Source organism: Meriones unguiculatus, assembly GCF_030254825.1.
Source record: "Meriones unguiculatus strain TT.TT164.6M chromosome 13 unlocalized genomic scaffold, Bangor_MerUng_6.1 Chr13_unordered_Scaffold_33, whole genome shotgun sequence".
NCBI classification, from domain to species: Eukaryota; Metazoa; Chordata; class Mammalia; order Rodentia; family Muridae; genus Meriones; species Meriones unguiculatus.
Genome location: NW_026843645.1, coordinates 6,690,384 through 6,716,985, shown reverse-complemented (window position 1 = coordinate 6,716,985; position 26,602 = coordinate 6,690,384). Strand labels below are relative to the sequence as shown.

At 39.2% G+C, this 26,602-nt stretch overlaps 1 pseudogene; it reads right to left on the bottom strand.

Moving 5' to 3' along the window:
- Nucleotides 1-470: 470 nt before the first annotated feature.
- LOC132650764 (zinc finger protein 431-like) lies at nucleotides 471-24,756 on the bottom strand (annotated as a pseudogene).
- Nucleotides 24,757-26,602: the final 1,846 nt, after the last annotated feature.

Sequence of the window (26,602 nt, the reverse complement as noted above, 5' to 3'; positions counted from 1 at the left end):
TACATATCTGATATGGATTAAAACCACATAATCCTGTCATATGCACACACCAGGAGTGTTTCTTTTTAAGTAAATACCCTTGATGTTACATCATCTAGAATCTTTATAGTATATATATCCTATAGAATGCAGTACTTCAAGATGAAATGACAAATGGATGAGTAGGAGGAACATACAGAATCACAGAACATCCAATCATATATACATGTTCATATCACATCAAGCTATGCAGTGAGTTGCAATTGATTACTGATTAGACCACTTCATTACATCTCTATGAAACATGAAAACACAAAGCCTTGAATTACCATGTTAAACACATTCATAGGGTTTCACTTCAGTAAGATTCATTCATGAACGTGAAGCCTATAGAAATGTAGAAAGGTTTCGATATACTAAAAACATTCACAAGGTTTTCTCTCCAGTATACTTTCTTTCGACGCTTTGAAAAAATGTGACAGGCAAAGGGTTTACTGGTTATATTCATAGGGTTTCAGTCCAGTATGAAAACTTTCAGCCTTTACGAGATCACAGCAATGTGCAAAGCCCTTACAACATTGAGTATATCCATTGGGTTTCACTCCAGTATGAAATCTGTCATGCCTTTGGAGATCACTGCAATGTGTGAAGTTTTTACCAACTTGATTACATTCACATGGTTTCTCTCCAGTATGTGTTCTTTTATTATTTTGGAGATTTCCGTTTCATAAAAAGGCTTTCCCCCACAGATCACATTTTTATGGCTTCCCTCCAGTATGTGTTCTTTTATGCACTTTGAGACAACTGGGTTGTGAAAAGCATTTAACACAATGATTACATTCATAAGATTTCTTTGCAGTTTGAATTCTTTCATGCCTCTGAAGACCACGACAACATGCAAAGGCTTTACCATATTGATTACATTCGTAGGGTATCTCTCCATTGTGTGTTCCTTTAAGCCTTTGAAGACTACTGGGTTTTGAAAAGTCTTTACCACATTGATTACATTCCTAGGGTTTCTCTCCAGTATCTGTCTTTTTGTGCACATGGAGATTATTGGATTGGGAAAGGCTTTACAACAGTGATTACATTTGTAGGGTTTCTCTCCAGTATGTGTTCTTTTATGACTGTGGAGATTACTGACTTGTGACAAGGCTTTCCCACACTGATTACATTTGTAGGGTTTCTCTCCAGTATGTGTCCTTTTGTGAACTTGGAGAGTACTGGATTTTGAAAAGGCTTTACCACAGTGATTACATTTGTAGGGTTTCTCTCCAGTATGTATTCTTTTATGATTGTGGAGATTACTGACTAGTGAAAAGGCTTTCCCACACTGATTACATTCATAGGGTTTCTTTCCAGTATGTGTTCTTTTATGTAGTTTCAGAGTACCGGTATCTGAAAAGGCTTTCCCATACTGATTACATTCATAGGGTTTCTCTTCAGTATGTTTTCTTTTATGTCTCTGGAGACTGTTACAATGTGCAAAGGCTTTAACACATAGATTACATTTATAGTGTTTCTCTCCACTATGTGTTCTTTTATGGATTACATTTATAGTGTTTCTCTCCACTATGTGTTCTTTTATGTCGTTTGAGAGTACTGGTTTCTGAAAAGGCTTTACCACACTGATTACATTCATAGGGTTTCTCTCCAGTATGAGTTCTTTTATGCCTCAGGAGATTTCCGTGTTGTGAAAAGGCTTTCCCACACTGATTACATTTGTAGTATTTCTCTCCAGTATGTGTTCTTTTATGCAGTTGGAGACTACTGGGTTGGGAAAAGGCTTTACCACACTGTTTACATTCATAGAGTTTCTCATAAATATGTATTCTTTTCTTTCTGCAAAGATAATTCAGGTATGTGTAAACTTTCCCATATTAATTACTCTGATGAATCTTTTTTAAATGATTTATTTACTTATTATTTATACTGTGTTCTGCCTGCATGTTATATGAGGACACAGGATCTTATTATAGATGGTTCCAAGCCACGATGTGGTTGGTTGAGAAATGAACTCAGGACCCTTGGAAGAACAGCCAGTGCTCTTAACCTCTGAGCCATCTCTCCAGCCACTGATGAATCTTTATGTCAGTGTAAATTATGTTTGCAATTTGGTTTAATCTTAAAATGAAGTTACATCTTAACCTTTTATCGCTTTCTTTACAGTCATAGTTTCCCCTTGATTGTGGATTTCTGTACCTTACAAGATACCTTTGATGGTAAGAAACTTCATTACATGGCTCACTGATAGCATCATTTTTCTATAAGTCTTTTTTCACATATTTAAAAAGACCTAGAAGGAGTCAGCTTTACCACAGGTACTGCACTCATAAATTTTCCTATAGTTGTAATTACACTGCATTTATAAAGGGAACCAAAATAAACAAAACAATTTCCACAGGGCCAGTAATCATAGCAGGTTTCTGTTGTATGATTTCTTTGGCTATATTTCCATTGAGCTTGGAAATCAATTAATTAAGTATATTAGTTTAATTTTGAACACTCCTCTGTTTTGAGTAGACTTTCTGAAGGTGATAGGAGTTCATAATTCATTCGTTATTAATCATGAATAGATGAATGAACACACGAACAAATATAAATTTATAGTGTTGTCACTATCATGTTTTCTATTGTACACATGTACAGGATAGTTTAGAATGCAATAGTCTATGATGATATGCATCTGGAAAAACCCAACCAGGAAAAGTGGGCATTGCTGGATCCTTCCCAAAAGCATCTCTACACAGATGTAATGATGGAGATCTACAGCATCATCACTTCTATTGAATAGACAATAAATACTTTTTAACAATTCTCTGCAGAGTGGAGGGAATTTTATGAATGAAGGGGAAGATTGAAAGGGGAGGACAGGAGCTCCACAGGGAGAACAATTGAATCAATATATTTGAGCACAGGAGTCTTTTCTAAGACTAATACTCCAAACAAGGACAATACACGAATATAATCTAGAACCCGTGCTCAGATATAGCCCATGGCAGCTCAGTGTCCAAGTGAAATTCCCTAGTAATAGGAACAGGAATTGTCTCTGATATGAACTCAGTCGCTAGCTCTTTGACTAACCCTTGCTGCAGGCAGAACAGCCTTGGCAGGCCACAAATGAGGACAATGTAGCCTGTCCTGATGAAACCTGGAAAGCTAGAGTCAGACTGAAGAGGAGGAGGGACTCACATATCAGTGGACTTGAAGAGGGGCTTGAGAGGATATGAGAAAGGGAGGGAGAATTGGCAGGTAATGGGGTACAGCTGGGATACAATGTGAATAAACTGTAATTAATATTAAAATATAAATAAAAGCGGAAGAACAACAAATGAAACATTTCCACATACACACAATTTTGCTTTTTGTGCTTCAAAGACATGGTTATTATGGTTCCTCCACAACAGTATTCTTGACCTTCATAATTTCCATCTGATTAAACTTCACAACTTTGCTTCAGGCATTTGAGTAACATAACCTTTGTTATGGAATATTTGCTCATCAGTAGGTTTTGTACACAAAATTATCACCTATTTTATGAGTATGCTGTTTACAATATGAGTGGCGAGAGAGGCTCAACAGATAGGGATTTCTACAGAGTATCTGCAATGTGCATATGATTAATGATTTATCATTTATAGAGGAATTTTAATTTAGAACATGGCTGCTCTGTCAAAAGACCCCATCCAAATACCTTCTATGTCAATGTGATCTGGCTAGAATACAAACATGCCTTTAATCCAGGAGACAGAGGCAAGCAGATCTGACTTCAATGCCAGCCTGGTATAGAGCAATGTCCAGTAAAGAAAAGCTTGGCATCAGGCATGCTGGTACATGCTTTTAATCCCCAACTATGGGTGTAAAAATAGCAGGTAGAAGGAAGCACCCATATTTGAAAATGCTGTCTCATTCAGTTTCAGGAAAGGTGACAAATTCGGAAAAATAATTGACTGCATAAGATACATGTATCTCTCATGAGAAGAGAGAGGAAATGAAGCTCCCAAAAGTGGCACTACCAGGAGAGAGAAGGGAGTTTTACTGGGCAGTAATAGGCAGGTTGGAGAGAGAAAACTAAGGTGAAGATCAAATGAGCCAGAGGATAAAAAAGAGCTGAAGATTAGAAAAGACTGATGGAGTTAGTTTGAGACTAAACAAAGCAATTTAGAGGTCAGGACAAAAGCCAGATTGGGCAGTAATTCTCAAGGACAGAAAATCTTCTAGGCCAAAGAAAGAGTGTATGGAACCTAGAAGCTGCCCTGCCCAGGCCTAGGGTGCCAGACAGAGGGGCAGTCATTTTCAGAGATCATAATTTCTAGATTGAGTAAATGTCATTTGTACAGCAATATCTATTTAGCAAGGGTTTCACTGTCTTCTTTTGCATTGAAATGCCTGGCAAACATAAATAATATAATATACCTAACAGTGAGGAACGTCGGTTTGGGAGAATTTAATGTTCCTTACTACTCTTAAAGTGGTGTTTGTTTTTCCACTTTTGCTTTTCTTTAAAATTTAGGGGACACATTAAAATTTTTTCACAGAGCTGGAGAGCTGACTCAGAGGTTAAGAGCAGTGGCTGTTCTTACAGAGGTCCTGAGTTCAATTCCCTGAAACCACATGGTGGCTCACAAGCATCTATAATGAGATCCCATGCCCTCTTCTGGTGTGCAGGTTGAATAATGTATAAATAATGAATAAACAAATCATCTTTAAAAATTTCTTCATAGGCATATTTATACAAGCTTCCGTGAGTAATTACCTTCCATATCTAGTAGATAGTCGATAATGTTCTTCAGTATTATGCTCTTCCCAATTGTAGCCTGAAATATGGACCAAAAAGTGAATGAGAGAGGATTAAAAATTAGGCAAAATTTAAGTTTCTATATTCAGTGAACCTTAGAAACATGCCTGATTTTTTTCTTCCTCATTCCAAGTGAACTTATATAAGAACATCAATAAGAAAAGTCAACAGTAACAACAGTTGTCCCATTTACCTGAATAGAGAAAGAAAATTCACTGTCTTACCTATAGCTGTAAGGTGCTTGAAGTTCTCCAGCATCACATCTTTGTAGAGACTCTTCTGGGAAGGATCCAGCAAGGCCCACTCTTCCCGAGTGAAGTTCACATCCACATCAGCATAGGTAATTGAATTCTAAATGATCCCATACATGAGTAGAACAGAAAGCACAATGGTGACAACATTTTAAATGTATACTTCATTGACAATATATTCATATAATTCTGGTGCTTCCCTGACATCTACTGACACAGAAGTTTTGATGTACTCACCAAGTCATTTCAGAAGGAAACTAAATGAGGAGGTTCACCTCATTTCGGCAACCTTTGAATAGAATTCAGCCTTTCAAGAGAAATGAAAATTAACAGACGTAAAGAAAGCAAGACATGCAAATAGATGAAAAGTACGGAACACAGATCACAGACATTGCATGCAAAATTACTACCTAAAAACAGGGGCAAACAGGAAGTACTGGTTCATAACTTTAATTCCAGCATTCAAGAGGCAGAAGTATGTGTATCTCATTGAGTCAAAGGCCAGCCTAGTCTCTGAAACAAGTTTCATGACATCCAGAGGTACATTTAATACCTGAATCCACCACAAAAATCATACAAATAAAAAAAATACTGCAAATTCTGTGATATATCTGAAGTTCCTACAAAGAATTATATATTCAATATATTTCTGTATCTATCTTCCATAAACCTGAAGTGTCCCAGATTAAACTGTAATATTAATGAGAGCTTACTAAAAGGGAATGCTTGTTCAAACAGGTACAAATGGACGGATGAAAACATTAGTCCTGGAATAGTTGGTCATAAATGAGCAACATAAGGCAGTTGAGGTGGATCAGCAATGAAAAGCTCTTGTTTGTCTTACCAATAACTGGGCTCAATTGCTAGTGCTCATATGGAGGCTCACAACTACCCATTATTCCAAATTGTGAAGTTCTGAGGTCAGCTGCTGACTATTGTTAGGATCACGTACATATGAGGTGCCTAGTAAGACATACAGACAAAATACTACTCACATTCACTCAGTTAAAACAAAACAAATACATGAGACAGGAAGAACGAGACACACCTGCAATCCAATGACTCACAAATCTCAGTCAGTATTAATGTTATGAATACAAGACATCCTGAGAAAAAGAATATACTCTCTGCCAAATATAAGAATTCAGTGGACTCAGAAGGGTGAAGGGAGAAGATGAGGGAGGGAGGGGAGGATTGGGAGGGAAAGAGGGAGTGGGATGCAGCTGGGATACAAGTGAATGTATAAAATTGTTCAATGTTCCTGAATAAACTGCATTGAAAAAAAAAAGATACTGTTGTTCATACTAGTATATTTTAGAGGCTTCCAATTTAATTTAATTTTATTGATTAAAATTTAGCTATATTTCTGATTGATCAGTTGTATAATTTATATTTACCTATTAAATGTTTCATTCATAAAAAAATAAAAAATAAAAAATATTAATAAAATACTAAATAAATACAATAAAGTAAAAAAAAGAATTCAAGAGTGGATATGGATGAAGATCAATCAGGATGGTAGCATATGCTTGACATGTACAAAAAGCTACATACCACATCAGCCAACATATGAAAAGAAAAACTGCCAGGCATATTGGGCCACATTGAATCCTAGCCCTCTGGAGCCAATATGAGGTAGACTTCTAAGTTTGAGGCTGGGATAGATTGCATTCCTACATCTAGGACAGCCAAATCAACACAAAAAACTTGGTCTTCAAAACAATAAAATTAAAAACGTAAAAACCTCAGGATACCAAAATAGGTTAGCAATGAATAGCAATTTCTTTGACTCTTTCTTGTGATTTAGAGATAGACTGGATAACAATGAAGACCATGTGAGCACTGAAGGAAACAGAATGATCAGTTTCAATCATAAGACACTAGACAGAAACAAAAGGAAATGGTTTGAGATCATAGACACTCAAATCTAATCTCCAGTAAGGAATCTAGACAATTTCCTCCTAGAAAACCTTTTATACCTTCCTCCAAAGAACCACACAAAGAAGAAATAAATGTTCAATGGAATTCTCCTACTTGATTCTGTGGACCTTTTCCACTCTCTGTTACTGAAGACTCAATTCTCAATGCCGCTAGCACTCCAAAAGAACAGCAGTGGCAGCTCCCCTTTCCTGTGTCCAATTCTCCCTTAGATTACACACTCTCACTCTCTGTTCTGCTTCCGGGATCCCACTCCCAAGTCTTCAGGTAAACCATAGGCCATGCTTGCATAGAGACCAAGGCAGTGTACCAGCGATCTTCTCCACTATCTTTTTTAGAGCACACCCAATTCTCAGGATCTTGCCTAGTGTTCCAACAGAACACATATGACACCATACACTCCATACCATCCCAGCAAGCCTAACACAATGAACACACTAGCCAAGCAGGTCATTAAAAAAGTAACACTCCGCCAACACACTTTCTGAAACTTGAGAGCCCTAACAGAGCCCCAAGAACAAAACTCCCACACAACAAAGAGCAATTGCACCTATAAAAAATAAAATAGAAAGAGAAGATAAAAAACGATGAAACAAAGGGTTGGTTCCTTGCGAAAAACCAAACATGATAGATAAACCCTTACCTAAACTAAAGACAGAGAAGAAATATCCAAAATAATAGAATCAGCAATGGTATTAAAATTTTTGTTTCTTTAAAATCCCACTCATGTTATGTGAATGTGTTTTTCTTTAACACCAGGTGTGGAGAATGAGGCTGCTTCAGTTCGTCTACAGCTGTTACTTATGATTGTCTCGTGCTCTAGCAGGTCTGCGGTATTACCACCTGCACATAGTTTAGTTCTGAGTTTTCTGGAGAGGGTACACATGCAGAGCCATGAGAGGGCCTGGGGTCTTTGAAGAAGAAAGAAGCTGCTGCTCTTCCTGATGCTGTTCACCCACACTGCTACTGTGTATGTCATTACTGGTTTGTGGGCTACTGGATATCCTGGTGACTAAGAGGTATTGTCCCAAAGATTCTGACCAGCCTAATCCATTGGAAGCAGTTAAAGAGACCTATATGTCTTTCCCCTATAGCAGTCTCTCTCCTTTACCTATGGGGGGTTTTGGAAGGAATAAGTGTTTTAAGGGAGGTATAGGTTTAAGAATCCAAATAAAGTGCTGAAGAGATGGCTCAGGCTAGGAGCACTGGTACTCTTCCAATAAACCCAAATTAAAAAGATTTAAACAAACAGTGCGATTTCTTGTTTGCTGTTTCAGTGGGCTTCTGGAATCCACACAACTGAGACACTAAAGAACCCAATGACCCTAATCAGCATTAAGTAGCTGGAGATCTGCATTCCTTCTCTGTACTAACTGTTTTCTCTCCTAACTAGGGGTAGTGAGTGGAAGGGAGGTAGAGGTATTTAAGAACCAAGAATAAGGTAGGTATTTCAAAAAGGAAAGCTTACAGTTTTGCTCTCAGTAATATCAAATATAATTCCTAGTTGAAAAAAAAAAAAAAAACCTCATGTCACATTTTGTGTTCTTTCCATAGCTTAAATTGTGCTTTCCTGCTTATTTCATTCCAAGGTAATACTTTTGCTACCAAAAAAAAAATCCCATGCCTCAACCTTCAGGTCACCTGTGCCTGTGCCCTTTCATCAAAATACCCAGTACTGTGAGGCTACATCTGAAAGCCAGAACCCATTTGGGTTCTCCTGGATATATTTCATCAGACGTAAGACTGTTCCAAAGTCTGGAGATGAACTACTGGAGGTATCTCCATACCTAACTTCAAGATATACTAAAAGTAATAGTAATAAAAACTGCATGGTACTGGCATAGAAGTAGGCTGGGTGATCAATGGAAACAAATCAAAGACCCAGAAATAAACCCACACACCTATGCACAATTGCTTTTGGACAAAGGAGCCAAAACCATACAATGGAAAAACAGTGTCTTCAACAAATCGTGCTGCTGAGAATACATGTCCACATGAAAAAAGAATGCAAAGAGATCCATATTTCTCATCCTGCACAAAACTCAGGACCAAGTGGATCAACAACTTAAACATAAAGCCAGATTCCCAAAACCTGCCAGAGGAGAAAGTGGGTAACACCCTTGAACTTACTGGTCCAAGAGACAACTTCCTGAACAGAACACCTGCTGTGCAGACTCTAAGATCTACAAGTAATAAATGGAACATCTTGAATCTCAAAAGCTTTTGTAAAGCAATGGGCACTATTATTTCCAGGAGATGGCCATCTACAGATTGAGAAAAAGGTATTCACCAATCCTCCATCTGACAAAGGGCTAATTTCCAGAGTATATTAAAGATTTCAAGAAATTAAACACCAACAAAACAAATAATCCTATTAATAATGGGACACAGGGATAGAAAACTCTCAGCAGAGAATTTGTGAATGGTGCATAAGCACTTAAAGAAATGCTCAACATCCTTACTCATCAGGGAAATGCAAATCAAAATTAGCTTTGAGACTCCATCTTACACCTGTCAGAATAACTAAGATCAAAACCTGAAGTGACAAAACATGCTGGCAAGGATGTGCAGAAAGGGGAACAGTCCTCCATTGCTGGCAGGGGAGCAAACTTTTACAACCACTTTGGAAATCCATCTGGCACTTTCTCAGAAAACTGGGAAAAGACATACCTAAAGATCCAGCTATACCACTCCAGGGGATACATATGAAAGATGTTCCGACATACAACAAGGACATTTCCTCAACGATGTTCATAGCAGCTTCATTTCTAGTAACCAGAAACTGGAAATAACCTATATGCCTCTCAACCGAAGAATGGGAAAGAAACTGATATATTTACACAGAAGAATATTACCCAGTCATTAAAAACAAGAAAATCATGAAATCTGCAGGCAAATGGGTGCAACAAGATCTTCCTGAGTGAAATAACACAGACCCAGAAAGACACACAGAAGACAGTACTAAGCCTCAAGGACAACAAAAACAGGACAATGAAAGTCCCTTTTAGAGGCCAGAGCTGCAGAATCTCCTCCTCTCCAGGGAATCCACACTCAGAAAGGCTGACAGGGCAAGGACCTCTGCCCAGGTCACAACATCCAGTCTGGCTCAAAGTCCATCCCACCTCTAACACATGGGACTCTCCTAGCTCAGCAGACCAGCTTTTCCGGGACTGGCAACAATGAACCCCATGATATCCATGGCATAGCTGCTGGTCCTGCATATTCATCACTACAGAAGAACCAGAGATGAATCTTGGAAAGACTCTGCAAGGTAATTTATACTGTTCCTCCTTCCAGGTTGTGAAGTTTTCCCAGAGTCCATCATTAGCTTAGACCAGGCATTTGGGCCTCAGGACTCTGGCAGATCCTCTACTGGAGGATGAGAGATCAGGTGTCTCAGACAGCACAAACAATCTCAGCTCTGCCCTTCCATCCTAGGGGCAGACAGAGCCTTAGCCTGGTAAAGTAGTAGTTTAATAAATGTTTCCACTCTCCCAGAGTACATGTTTATTTTACACGTCACAGGGTCCTGCATGTACACATTTAATTACCCTCTCACTGTCCAATGCAGTCATCTCTACCTCACAGCTGAGAATTCCTGCAGAACCCCTCAATCCAACACAAACAGTAACAACAACTGAAGCCTAAAGGACCTATGGATTTGAAAGAAAGGAGTGGAATATGGAAGGTGAATAAAAAAATTTAAATTAAGTGACATGACTCTTCCTAGATATGGTGGGGAGAAAGTTTATTATAGAGAGAAAGGCACCTGTGAGCCATGTGAGGAGAGGGAGGAGAGGAGCACGCCAAACCATGAGACTATGACAGTAAATAATAGATGAAATAGAGCAGGTAACCAAATTGGATAGATAACAGAAAGAAGGGCAGGTGGGTTAAGGGTCCGAGCCTTTGGCTACAGCACAGGGTATGCCTGCCATGTCCTGTAACCAGGTAGGGACTCGGGGATTCTGGGCAAAATGGTAGCTAATTCTGCTCTGAACTGTTAAATAGGCCCCTCAGCCATTTGTCCCCGGATTTGAGTCTTAACAGTGCCCAGGTCGCCACATGCAGTCTGGTCACAGTCCATCCCACTTGTAACATGTAGGACTAAGACAGCTCAGCATTCCTAAGGCCAGGACAAAGGACCTCACAAGCAGCTGATGGCTGCAGAATTCCATGCAGCCCAGGAAGGAAAAACCACACCAGCTTCTGCTGCTCAGCCTCCTACTCCACCACCATGTTGGGGGCAGCGGTCACACACTCACCATGTCGCCTCTTTGGAAATCGTCTGAAATCCCCTCACAGGACCCAGCAGCTGAGCTCAGACTACAGCACGCCCAACATTCCAGACAGCTCAGCTTCCTAATGGAACCTGAAACCTGGCACCCGGAAGAACCTTCCTCTTCCTCTGATTACAGGCCTGGTCTGGAAGTTCTGATTGGCCAGTGAGTCTTGAGTGACCTGGGCATCTCCCCTAGGCTCACAGTGTACTGAAGAGACAAAGCATAGTGCTTCCTGGCCCAGGAGGAATGAATGCATGTTTGCTAATTACAAAGAGCAACGAGGGCCTGGCTTAGGGAGGAAGCTATGCTCACGGCAGGGACCTTCGTTCCATGACTTGAACTTTGGGTCCATATGTGGAGAATAAGGGCCACACCATTTCCAGATCTGCGGAGATTTCTTTGTCTGTAGAATTGTGCCTGTTGTCTAATAGCCTACCCTTCTGTCTTCCAGCACTGAGCAGGGACTTCCCCTCCTCCTGAAATCAAGTGGGATAGCTTGAACAGCCCAGTATTCAACTTGCAGTGGAGTGAACCATCTGTCCACAGGAGGAAGCCTGCCAAAAATGCTGACAATTAAAGAGAGATTTTAGGAAAACAAATGAAATTGTTATTGTGTGACTTCACAGTGGGTTCAGTGAAACTGCAGCTACTTTTCACCTGGTAGTTATCAGACAACTCTGGGAGAAAAGCAAAAACAAACAAACAAACAAACAAAACAACAACAACAAAAACCCCAGGTGATACACAATTTAGAGCAGTCATGTCTTCCTCTTCAGAAGGTTATTTTTTTATTCTGATTCTTGAACGCCTGTGCTCTAGAACACACAAATGTCTAATCAGGACATTTATTGATCATCTATGATTGACTACCTCACTTCATATTGTTAATGTCAACTACTGCCAAAGCATGAAATCTTCCTCCCTCTTCTTGCCCATCCGTTTCAGTGCTGTGAATACAAAAACTCCAATACTGATAAGTTATCTCACTTCTTACACAGTTTCTTCTTCATTTGTAAGTCTCCAATAAAGGCCAGAATGTTTGGAAGTCTCATTCACTGGCCTAATTTATCTTCTCATTGACCAGTAAGGCCCAGCTTGGAAGGAGTTTCAGGACTGTCTTCTCAGCACTAGGAGGCAGACACAGGTCTTGGTATTCAAGACTATTTGTAATTACATTGCATGAGGGAAGCCTGGGCTATAGGAGACAATGTTCTCTATGGAAGTAAATAATACAGAGCACTTGAGAAAATAAAAAATACCTTTGTAATTACTAAGAAACACTAGGGACTAAATAATAATAAGAGATTAGATCTATGATGCATTTAAAGAAAATGCAATTTAAAGAGAGAACCCAAGAGTTGCCTTTTTGAAAAGATGAATAAAGCTGAAAAATGCATAGCTATAGTGACCTTGAGAAAGTTCAGGCCATTCCCTGGCAGAAAGAATTTCATTAATAAGACATCTCTAAGACATGTGTATGTGTCTATGTAAACATACATATAGTTTGTAAAAAGTTATGACACATGGGCCACCTATGTTCCCCACAGAGGACATAGACTACTATGTAATAAAAGCACCAGTGCCATGCATGGAAAAAATTCTCTTTCACATGAAAAGTGTCCAATGCATGTGAAAAACCCTTAGGTTGCTGCTGTTACCTTTGGTTCTATTCCAGAGTTTGAAGGCAAGCCCCCACTTCTTGAAGCCAACATGAACTTCAGAAACAGGCCTCAGAGAATTCATCTTGGATTTGACCTGAAAGCCTCCTGCATGCAGACTAGATTTCACAGCACTGGATGTTTTTATGTGGGCTTATGATGTCGGCAAGCAACCAACAGTGTTACACAGCTGTACCTATAAACTACAGCAGTGATTACCATGGCAAGATATCCCTATGGTTTCCATAGCGACACTCATAGTTTGGTGGTAACTAACATCTGTTCAATGGAACTTAAAACTCAACCAAGAAAATGGAAAACATGTCTGGTATTAGAAACCTAGCCAAGTACTCCAGGAGAGTGAAGTCATGGACTTTATAAAAAGAACCTAACGTGTTCAACTTAATAAGCCACCATAATTATTGACTGCATTCTGATTTCTACATTTCTACAAACTTTGTATCTGTTGCCTTCCTCATAGAAGACCGATGAAACATGACAATTAGTTAAAATGCAGTAACAACTTATTACACAATAACCAGGCACTCTCTCTCTCTCTCTCTGTCTCTCTCTCTATGTATATATATGTGTATATATATATATATATATACATGTATATATATTACATATATGTCATATATAATTTTAAAAGGTAAAATTCTATACCATGGAAGAAATAAAATTTAACTCTAATGTTAGGATCAAGGACCTTGAATATCATGATGCGTTTCAAAGAGATTGTCATTAAAGCAGAATTCAAAACAATTTAATTGGTATAATCTTGAAAATTAAGTGTATGTTTAGAAAGCATTCTATAATACTATCCAGAACTATTTTAAAAATATTAAAACCTTGGTGAACAAACTAGCTGTTTAACAGTGTATGAACTGAGTAAAGTAATTATTATCTGCAGTATACATGAAAATATAAAAAGAGTTATATGAAGCTCACAGGTTTCTTATCTATGTTTTTCCTAGGCATAAGGTTATTGTGTAATTCAAGTGCTGATTTCTGTATTAAATATATATGGTTGCCAACATGGTTCTGATCATCTTTCTGAATGTTTTATAATCTTGAGGTTTAGATCCAGGATACAGAGGCCTTGCAGAATAAAGATCTGTGCTAGGGCTAGGTAAACCACAGTGTAATCATAGGTTTGCAACTAACAGAAAGTTCTTAGATTAAAGGTGTGTATTATGGCTCAACCAATAGTAAACAGGGTTTTACAATTCTCAATTTTGGGATTCTCAAGGGGATTAAATACCCTGTTAAAAAAAAAACAGACTCATAGACTTTGGTGAAATAGAATCAATAAAAGATCTTCTGGAGCTATGTCCATCAATGTTTTTGAGCTGTACTATAGAGCAACGGCAATAAAAAAAGGCTTGTTACTGCCATAGAAATATACTGCTGGATCTGTGGACTCGAGAAGAACACCCAGAAATAAACCCATATGCCTACAGATTCTTGATTTTTGACAAAGAAAACACCACCATACAATGGAAAAATGATAGCATCTTCAAGAATTGGTGCTGGTCTAGCTGGATGTCTACATGTAGAAGAATGCAAATACATCTGTACTTTTCACCCTACACAAAACTATAGTCCACCTGGATGAAAGAACTCAACATAAAACTAGACACACTAAGTCTATAAATGGGACATCACAAAACTGAATATCTCATGTCAAGCAAAGGATACTGTCATCAGAAAAAACAACAAGCTAAAGACAAGGAAAGGATATTCACCAACCGATATTTGATAGAGGGCTAATATCCAGAATATATAAAGAACTCAAGAAGTTAAACAACAGCAAAGCAGTTTTTAAAATGGGGTACAGAGCTACTCAGAGAATTCTAACAGAGGACTATCAAATGTCAGGGAAGCACTTAAAGAAATGCTCAACATTCTTAGTCATCAAGGAAATGCAAATCAAAACAATCCTGAGATTCCACCTTCCACCCATCAGAATGACTAAGTTTAAAAACTCAAGTGAGAACATATGCTAAAGAGGTTGTGGAGAAAGGAGAACTCTCTTACATAGCTGGTAGGAATGTAAACATGTACAACCTCTTTGGACGTCATTCTGGCATTTTCCCAGAAAATTAGCAATAGTGCTACCTCAAGATCCAGCTAGACCATTCCTGAGTATATGTTTGAAAGATGCTCAACCATAGAACAAGGATATTTTGTTCAACTATATTCATTGCAGCTTTATTCATAATAGCAAGTTTCTTGAAATACCCTGGTTGTCCATCAACAGAGGAATGGATGAAGAAATTGTGGTACATTTCCACAATGGAATATTATTCAGCCATTAAAAATGAGAAAATCATGAAATTTTCAGGCAAATGGAGGGCACAAAAAAGATGATCCTAAATCAGGTAACCCAGAAGCAGAAAGACACACATGACATATACTTACATATAGGTGAATATTAGACATATGATATAGGATAAACATACTAAAACACAGATTCCTAAAGAAGATAAACCACAACAAGGACCCTAAGGAAGAGGCTTGATCCTCATTCAGAAGAGCAAACAGGACAGACATAGGAAATAGGAGAAGACAAGGAATAGAACAGGAGCCCTCCATAGGATCCTCTGAAAGACTCTAGTCAGCAGGGTATCAAAGCAGATGCTGACGCTAATTGCCAAAATTTGGGCAGAGTGCAGGGAATCTTATGAAACAAGGCAGAGAGAGAAAGACCTAGAGGTGACAGGAGATCCACAAGGAGATCAACAGAGCCCAAAAATCATGGCCCAGGGGGCCTGCAGAGACTGATGACTCAACCAAGGACTCTACATGGAGAGGACCTAGGCCCCAGTTATTTTTTTGTGGGTATTTAGTATGTCTTTTCTGTTGCTGTGAGGAGAAACAGTATCTAAGGCAACTTTTACAATAAAGTTTCCTTGGCTTATGGCTCCAGAGGGATATGGGATCACTATGAAAGTGGTGTGACAGCAAGTTTCAGATCTGGCACCTGAAGAACTCACATCATCATCTTGAGGCATGAAGCAGAGAAGGAAACTAGAAATGCTGTGGGGATGTAAACTCTCAAAGCCCACCTCATATTACTTCAGCAGGACAGCATTTCTGAATTCTTCCCAAATGGCACCACCAACTGAGAAGGATTATTCTCTCTGACATCAAGCCTACATGTCTGCTTCCAGTTACACGAGCCAACTCATGATGAAGAAAAACTCTTTAAGTCAACCTTTAGAGGCATCAGAATCTGGGTTACAGAAAGGAATGCATAGGCAGTTTCCTAGCAACTGAATCTCTAGTGGGGAGGAAAAGCATGTAGTGAAGCTCATTCCTTTCCCCAGGTCGCCGGACTTGTCTGCACCTGGCTGGTTTTCCTTCAGGCTTGTGCTTTAACTTTAAACCAATCCCCAAAATTCTTTGGTGTCTCAAGGTCACATGTTTAGTAAAAATCGGGTGATACCCAGAGAGTTCAGTGACAGCAGGAAGTTTATGGATGCCTCCATTTTCTTCTATGCAACAATAACCAAGAAGTCACATGGCATTTACCATTTTATGAAATCGTTAGTAAAGAACATGGCAAATTCATGGTTGCCTCCATGGTGGTAAGGTTACTAGCCAAACGAAGATCAAACCACATGATTCCATTGTGCTCAAGGTCAATGGGGTGGTTTGAAAAAGAATGGCCCAGACATGTTCATGTATTTGAATGTTTGACACATTGGCAGTGCCAAGGTTAAGAGGTGTGGCCTTATTGGAGTTGGTGTGCCCTTCTGGGAGGAAGTGTGTCAGTGGGAAGTTGGACTTTGACTTCTCATATGCTCAAGCAGTCCTAGGGTGACTCTGCCGCTGGCTGATCAAGATTTAGAACTGTCAGCTCCTTCCCCAGCCACATGTCTGCTCGCTGCCATGTTTCCCTCCATGGTAATCACGGACTAAACCTTTGCAAATGCAGCAAACTCATATTCAATCTTTTTCCTTTCTATATGCTTCCAAGGGCACCACATGTTTTCATAGCAACATGAACTCATGAGAAGAGTTAGCTCACCTTCAATGGATGGTGAGATCAACACTCATTAGGCACACGGCCCTGTGAGTACATGGTTTAGATGAGTCCAGTCAGACTCCCTTTTCTTTATAAAAGCATGTTAGTTTGGTGTGGATTCAGGAGGAGAAGATTTCTATGGCTGGTGTAATTAGGCATGGAACAAAGGAAAGAATTCTGTTGTCTCAATCAGAAACTGTGGAGTCCACATATTTTAGCACAGGAACTGCAACTGTGGAAGCAAAGCCTTGTCATCAGGGGTTTTACCTCTTCAGTCCCCAGGTACAAGAGGTTTCTAGACCCCACTGTATTGTGGTTGACTGTGACAGGGCTGAGCTCAGATGGTTCTGGGACCTTTTATATGATCTGGAATTTAATACTTTGGGAAACACGCTTTCTGAAATAGTTTATCATAAGTAAAATATTGGTAGTGTGTGTGTCACTTTTGCTCAGAAAAGCATTGACTTATGGCATTGAAGACAGTCAAAATTAACCACCCCAAGAGACTGCCATTAACTGCAGAGCTGACCTAAATGTTGCCATCTTTTTCTGTGAGGGCTGGTAGGGAGGGAAATTACAGATAATGATACACACAAAGAGGATAGAGACTTGAACTAAAGTATGAAGCCTGGATAAAAACCTACGTTGGAAAACTTGCAGTTTACAATCTCTCCCTAGTCAGTGTAGGTCAGGGGAGATGAAGGAAGCCTGTCACAGAGCAGGAGGAGTTGGCTCCCCTGTGCCAACAAGAAATGATTTCTCTCTTCAGTTTGTTTCTACTTTCTTTTTCTCTAGAGCTATCTCTACCTTGGTGGCTCACCCATGTTGGTTTACATTTTGCTGAATGTCTTTTTATAAGATTTCTTGCACCCAAATTTCATATGAAGCACATGTCTCAACCCTGAGATGACCCAATTACCAAAACAGGACTTTTTGGTTCCCCAAAGCATTTCTTAATTTTGGTGTATGCACAGATGGTTCTTGCGGCCCTGCTAATTTCCTTGGACCACAGTCACTGTAATGTCTAGAGACCTGCACCCCAGGGGTTCCTTTACTCAGATGGAGAATTCTCAAGGTACAAGGCCATTACAGAAGCTGGTGGGAGGCATTTATCTTCAGAGGATGATTCAGGTGTTTCCTTGACTGACTTACCTTCTCACACTAAAATATGAATTTCTACAAATAATTGCCTGGACAAGACTACCTTTTCACTTCATCAGGAGGATGTGCTTGTTAAAAGGGAATGTACCTATTTGGGAGAAGAACAGTTCCTCAATAGCAAATGCACTTGGTTTTATCCTAAGGAATGTGGTGGTGACTGAGTTTCTTTTCTCCAAAATTTGTGGTTAGAGCTCACAATCTCCTTCACAATGTGAGTATGAAAGGAACTGGTGCATATGGAAAGAAGGAGGAAGGGGAAGGAAGACATTGCTCCAGGAAAAGAAAGGTCACTGATCCTGGTCATCAAACAACTAGAATTCAGACATGTTCCTGGGAAGGAAGAATATTATGGTGGATGGAGGACCTGTTGAGATTTGAATTCCATATGTTAAATACAAGTTTTACACTCTTTGAGAGAAAAGACTTATGGTTGATATTTCTTTTTATATTTATTTTTAATTTTTGTATTCATTTTACATCCCAATCGCAGTCCTCCCCCTCCTCTCCTTCCTGTGGCTCCTTCTCACCCTATTTGTCCTTCCCCTTGTCCTCAAAAAAGGGAGCCTCTTTCCAGCACTGATACATCAATTCCTATCAAGACTGAACTCCTCCTCATCCTCAGGCCAGGCAAAGCAGCCTGGTAAAGATGAAGCAGTGAAAATCAGGCAACACATTTATGTCACTTATTTCTTACAAGCATCTGTGTGGCTGCATCTGTAGAAACCAGAGATTAACAGGAGAAGCATAGAAGGCTATTCTGATCTGCCCCATGTCTGGAGAAAACTCTAGAGATGAATGCCTCTCTATCTGGGAAAAAAAAAATCTCAGTTCCTGAAAAGTCAGTAACCCATTTCTTGGCATATCTGTGTTTTTCAATTGTTGCTGTGTTAGCTTGTGGTTTTCCTACTAAGATGATTGAGATGGCTAATACATTGGTTTTAAATTGTTAAAAATTCTTATACCTTGTCTGTGTGTGCTCGTTGGCTTTAGCTGTCAATGTTACATAGCTTAGCATGATCTGAGGTAGTACCAACTGGGGGTTCCCCACATGACAATCACTTGTGGCTATGTTTGTGGGTGAATACAGTGGTTGTGAATTCAGTGGCAAACCCCAGGCACTGATGGTCGAAATTTATCTCAACACGTGGCCTGGGCTGGTTAAGAAAATTTACATAGAAGTAGACAGTGACCTTGTAAAAGAACACAGCAACAAAAGTGTTCCACCATAATCCATGCCTTCATTTGATAGCCTGAGTTTCTTTCCTGAACTCCCTCAATGTTTGGGGCCTGCCAGCATCAGCCAAAGAAGCCAACTTATCACCTGAGTCATTTTCCATTAGTGGAGTTAATGACAGCAACAGAGAAGAAAGGAAGAACAAAATTTGTACCCTCAAAATATGCTTGTCATTGTCAGAAAATCCAAGTATTGTTGTTTTTACCAATACACAATATATAAGAAATCTAGATATCAAAAGCCACTTTATGTTTAACATGGAGCTTAATGTTTTATTCCAGGAAGTACTGAAAGAAGGGAGTGGCGAGAGAAATACAGGTCATGGAGGTCAAGGTAAGGAAGATTCAGTGGAAAATAGACTCAATGAAAAGTTGGCTAGAGGTTACATGATGATTTGAATGATGATGGCCCAATATGCTTATGTAATTGAAAGCTTGGTACTCAGCTAATGGAACTGACTGAGGAAAATTAAGAGATAATGGAATCATTGGATGGGGTGTGTCACTCTCTGGAGTCTAAGTATGGCTCCATTTCAAAAAGAATATGGTGAGAAGGACAACCTGGTGAAAGAGCTGTCACCACACAATCTTCTATTTTCTGAGTTATGGGGACATGTGAGGGCACTGTGCTGGTGGAGTTCATGGAGATATGTGTATGTTTGAAAGTGTATGTATGTGTGTGAGAGACAGAGAGAGAACAATCACCCAAAGGGTCTGGGACTGTGTTGAGCCCCTTGGAAGATGTATATTTTACAGGTATCTAAGGGCCCCAGTCTGTGTGTGAATCTCTCAGTCAGAAGAACAGGGAGGCTGTGTCCATGGAAGATAGGATTCAGCCTTATCTTTTTTGAAGTCCTGAGTGAGTTTTCCTAAATACAGAGCCATCTCATCAGCCCTTAGAAAGCAACATTTTAAAGCTTTGTATGTGTTTCTTTTATTTGGATGTTTTGCATTCACCTGTCTGTGTTTCTTAACTGCAAAGGCCAAAGAGGACATCAGATCCCTTGGGGATGCATTTACAGCTTATGCTTAGCTAGCTTGTGATTCCTGAAATGGAACCTGTCTTCTATAAAAACACCCAGAGCTAGTAACTCCTATGCCCTCTATAACCAATTTTTATTTGAATTTAATTTTACCCATTTTAATTAAAATATATTACATCATTTCCCCTATTTTTGTCCTTTCTCCATCCCATTTCAAATTCTTTCCTTCCAATGTCTTAAAAAAGAATGTGTGAATAAGTATGGATCGATGTATATAAACAAAATTTAGTCCATTTATATGGCTTGTGTGGGTAAGGGTTTTTTTGCTTAACCCTTTCCATAAGGTATATAAATAAGGAACTCACCACTGCCTGAGGCTCATTCTCCCACTTCCAAGAGTATTCTAATCTTCAATGCCCATAATAAGTCTAACTCTGAAGTGACCTGACCTGTCTTGGACAGGAAACATTAGCAAGCAAGGGGTGGCAAATTCCTTAGGTAACACATGGTGCTGGCATGGCCTGAATATTCTGGGGCTGTAGGGAGGACTATGGACATTGGTCTTATCCAATCAGTCTCCGTTTCTATTATGGACCTCCCATTATACCATTGACCTTGGATATTTGCTAGGATGACATTGAAATCTTCAAGTTCCTGCCTCCTCTTTCTAAACACCATGACTATAGGCCTGTGTTACCAAGCCTGGCTTAGGTGGTTTCAACCTCAGTGACTTAGTAGAATGTTGGGATGAGTATAATGAGTGGTTACACATAAGTATACATACTTATGTCTGTGAGGCACCTGTTCACTATTTGTTGAATAAGGACAGAACTCGGATTTACTATGATGAGTGATAAAAACTCAATGTTAAAGAAAAAAAATATTTTTTCTTTATAATTATAGGAGAGGATTTTAAACCAAACAACTGTAATTGAACAAAGATTTTTTTTTCTCTTAATGGAGTTAAGACCAGAGCCTGTGTCCTTCCTACTATGACCATTTGAACTCAGCGATTCATTCTCAATAAGCCCATTGAAAGAACTGAGTTACTGAGGAAGACCGTGCCCAACTACACTGCAGACACTAAGAAGGCAAGGTAAGCAGATCTAGTGTGTATATTAACTTCCAGGTAGGCCTGAGACTCAGAGTGAGACTATTCTTTCAAATGAAAAAACAAACAAACAAACAAAAGAAATCAATGATTGACAATGAAATCATCTTTAATTATTTATTTCTTACAATTTCTTTATTTTGTGTCCTGGCTGTATCCCCTTCCATATACACCCATTCTCACCCACTCCCCATCTTCCCATATGCACCATCCCTAGTCCACCGATAAAGGGGTAGGTAAAAAAGAAAAAAAATGGTTAAAACACAAATTATTAATGAAACCTGGAAACATATTAACATATTTCTTCATTGTGACTAATTTTGACCAGTGATGAATATATAAGTTTTCACTTTATCTTTCTTCCTACAAGTGAAATTTGGTAATTGCAGACATGATAATGCATTTAAAAGCAGGCTTATTGCAAACAGTTCTCAGAGGTTTCCCAGCTCCTAAGGAATTGCATTAAAGGTCCCACGCAGAAAACATAAATGTGACCAGAGAGAGGAAGGGAGCAAAAGAAATGGAGAGAGAACACACAGAGAGTAAACAGAAAGGGAGAAAAGAAACACAGAAAGAAAGAGTGAGAGAAGAAAAGTATATAGAAGAAAACAAAATATCTAGGTATATGGGGAGGAGCCTCAGGGAGTTAGCAAGCCCATTCTACAGGACTGGAAAGTTAATGGTAGAAGTTGAGTATGCCAATCATGCCTTTTAGAAGGTAGGGATTGAGGGATGCTGGGAGAACCTGGAAGCCAGATCCACTTCTGTCAAAAAGCCACCTCAGCAGCTTCTCTCAGGTGTGAAGTACAACATATGGTACCTAATTCATCCTTTAGGTTTAATAGGTTTAGACAGCAGGCAAGAGATAAACAACTCAGTAATCTCACCAAGCCACATATTAAAAACTTCCCATCTGTAAATTCCTCCTCCATGCTCAGCTTATCTTCTGCAAGGTATTCAAAGAATGACATAATGTTATTGAGCAGAAAATACCTCATCTACAGGAATAGGTCTTTTGAACAATGACATTCCAGAGGAGATCAGAATTTCATGGAGTTTATTGATTGACTAGATATTCACCCAAGGGAGATATAGGAATGTTTATTTGGAATATCCTTATTCCTGCTAGGCAGAGAGATTACAGGGATGACAGAGTGGGGACTGAGGAGATTTAAACTCCTATTTGAGACCACAAAGTGGTGGCCTCCTTGGTATTCTGACTGACAAGTACACATGTCTGAGAAGACAAAAGAAGAGGGGAAGAACTGGAGAATTGACTCACCATAGCTGAGTAGATACAGAGAATACAGTAGGAGGCAGCTTGTCCTCAGGTTGTCTAAAGCAGGCAACCAGACCTCAATCATCATATTTAGATGGCCAAAGGAGATGGGACAAAGTTGTGTCCCACTCTGTACATATCTGCCATGGCCTCAAACCCCATGAACCTTACACACACACACCAGAAGTGGTTCTTTTTAAGTAACTATCCTTTCTGTTACATTATCTAGAACCTTTTATATATTTCCTATAGAACATAGTACTTCAAGATGAAATGACAAATGGATAATTAGCAGAAACATACAGAATCATGGAACATCAAATTATATATTCATATTCATATCACATCAAGCTATGTAGTGAGATGCAGTCAATGGCTAATTATACCACATTCATCAGCTTTCTCTTCAGTATCAATCATTCATGAAAGTGAATCCTATAGAAATGAACAAAGATTTTTATCATACTAAATACATTCATAAGGTTTTCTCTCTAGTATGATTTTATTCCTGGCTTTGAAAAAAAAATGTGGCATGCAAAGGCTTTACTGGTAATATGCAGAGAGTTTCACTCCAGTATGAAATCTTTCAAGCTTTTGGAGATCACAGCAATATTCAAATGCTTTACCACATTGAGTACATTCCTAGGGTTTCTCTGAAGTATGAATTCTTTTATGCCTCTGGAGACCACTACAACTTGCAAAGGCTGTATCATATTGATTACATTCATAGGGTTTCTCTCCAGTATGTGTTCTTTTGTGCACTTGGAGACTATTGTATCGTGAAAAGGCTTTCCCACACTGATTACATTTGTAGGGTTTCTCTCCAGTATGTGTTCTTTTATGCACTTGGAGATTACTGTTGTGTGAAAAGGCTTTACCACACTGATTACATCCATAGGGTTTCTCTCCAGTATGTGTTCTTTTATGCACATGGAGACTACCGGGGTGTGAAAAGGCTTTACCACACTGACTACATTTGTAGGGTTTCTCTCCAGTATGTGTACTTTTGTGCACATGGAGACTACCGGGGTGTGAAAAGGCTTTACCACACTGATTACATTTGTAGGGTTCCTCTCCAGTATGTGTTCTTTTATGCACATGGAGAGTACTGGGGTGTGAAAAGGCTTTCCCACACTGATTACATTTGTAAGGTTTCTCTCCAGTATGTGTTCTTTTATGCTTTTTGAGACTACTGTGTTGTGAAAAGGCTTTCCCACAGTGATTACATTTGTAGGGTTTCTCTCCAGTATGTGTTCTTTTATGCACATGGAGACCACTGGGTTGTGAAAAGGCTTTACCACACTGATTACATTTGTAGGGTTTCTCTCCAGTATGTGTTCGTTTGTGCTCCTGGAGAACACTAGTGATTGAAAAGGCTTTCCCGCACTGATTACATTTGTAGGGTTTCTCTCCAGTATGTGTTCTCTTATGCCTTTGGAGACTACTGGGGCATGAAAAGGCATTACTACTTTGGTTACATTCATAAAGTTTCTCTCTAGTATGTGTTCTTTTATGCATTTGGAGACTACCCTGTTGTGAAAAGGCTTGACAACAATGATTACAGTCACAGGACTGCTTTCCAGTATGAGTTCTTTCATGCTTTCGGAGATCACTACAACATACAAAGGCTTTATCACTTTGATTACATTGGTATGGTTTCTCTCCTGTTTGTGTTCTTTTATGCATTTGGAGATTTCCATGTTGGGAAAAAACTTTCTCACCCTCATTACATTCATAGGGTTTCTCTCCAGCATGTGTTTTTCTATGTAGGTGGAGTTTACTGTGTTGTAAAAAGCCTTTACCACATTGATAATATTCGCATGGCTTCTCTCCACTGTGATTCCTTTTAAGCCTTTGAAGATCTGTGTGATGTGTGAAGGCTTTACCACACTGGTTACTTTCATAGGGTTTCCCATAAATATGTGTTCTTTCATTCCTGCAAAGATAATTAGGATATGTATAAGCTTTACCATAATCATTACAATGATGATCTATTTGTCGGTGTAAATTAAGGTTGCGATTTGGAATAATTGTAAAATAAAGGTTCATATTTACATTTTATCCCTTCGTTTACATTCATAGTTTCCCCCTTGATTGGGGGTGTTTTGTACCCTACAAGATACCTTTGATCGTAAGAAACTTTATTACATGCCTCACTTATAGCATCATTTTTCCATAAGTGGTTCATCACATATTTAAAAAGACCTGGAAGAACTCAGCTTTATCACAGTGAATGCATTCATTTAGTTGTAGTCATACTGCTTTTGTAAAGTGAACCATCATAAACACAACAATTTCCAGAGGGCCTGTAATCATAGGGATTTTTTTGTAGTGTGATTTATTTGACTTTATTTTCAATGAGTTTAGAAAACTAATTAAGTAATTAATTATTAAAAATCCCCTGCTCTGACTAGACTTTATGAATGTGATACAAGTTTATGATTCATTGGTTATTAATAATGAATGTAGGAAACATGAACAAATATTAATTTATACTATGGTCCTTATAATGTGTTCTATTGTACACAAGTATAGTGAAGTTTAGAATGCAATAACTTATGATAATATACATCAGGAAAAAGCCTGCTCAGGAAAAGTGAGCTTTGGTGAATCCTTCCCTAAAGTACCTCCACACAGATGTAATGATGGAGACCTACAAGATCATCACTGCTACTGGGGAGACAATGAATACTCTTTAACATTTTATTAATAATTTATTTATGATTAATGATCAATAAATTAAATATAAACTTGCACCACATTAAGAAAGTCTGAATAAAAGAAGAACTACTACATATCTTCTATTTGTTCTGGGAAAGAGAGTTATGTTTCTATTTTCTGTATCTGTATGCTCACATGACTTGTATCAAACTTGATAAAAGTATACTTATTAAAAAAAGAACAATGGGTGATCCAAGATGGTAGCTACCAGCACACATCATATCTGAGAGGCTGAGGATCTGAAACTCTGAAATTGGTGAGTGGAGGGGCAGCTAAAGCCAGGACATCTACATTGCGGCTTCCTTGGGGAGAGGGGACAACACATGAGCTGAGACCATTTAGATCCATGTCATCCAAGGACTCCTCTGGAAACTGAGAGTGGGAACAATCGATCCCTCTGCACTTTCCCTTGTCAGGTATCCCTTCTCCTTAGCCGAGGCAGCCCACAGTGCCCCGCAGCTCCTAGCAGAGCACTCTCTGCATCCTGACTAAGACAGAAGGAGCAGGCCTCCTAAGTCCTCAGCGGCAGTTGCTGGCTATACCAGCCTTCCATGTCCCAGGTCTACAAGCAACTGTATTGGCCTTTCAGAGCCTCCCAGCAAGTGACTGTACCAGGTTCCCAGATCCTAAGTGGAGGGAAGCTGGCTGTACAGTCCACCCAGGACTGCAGACTGGTGTAGGGTCTCCACAAGGCTTCCCATCAGACATCTGTACCTGCCTCCCACTTCTGCAGCTGTGGCTGGACTCCCAGTGGACTGTTTTACCATCTTCCAAGTTTTGCAGCTGCAGCACCACTGAGCTGATAGATCTCCTACACCCACATTTGCCCGAGCAGGGACACATCTGAGAGTAGAAAACAGGGGGAAACCCTGTGTTCTCTCATTAGATCAAAGAGAGAATGGGTATGCCTTCAAATGAGTGCCTGCAGAGCCCCACATCCAGGGTCTCTCTACTCTAGCAGCCAGACATCCAATCCCTCCCACCCACACACCCACTGTGAACAACATTGGTATTCTTGGGACAGTGTTCTCAACATGGAAGAACAAAATCTATATAAAGAACTAAGGAAGTTAAACAGCAAAAAATCAAGTAATCCACTTAAAATGGAGTACAGAATTAAACAGAGAATTCTGAATAGAGGAATATTGAATGGCAGAGAAATACTTAAAAAAGT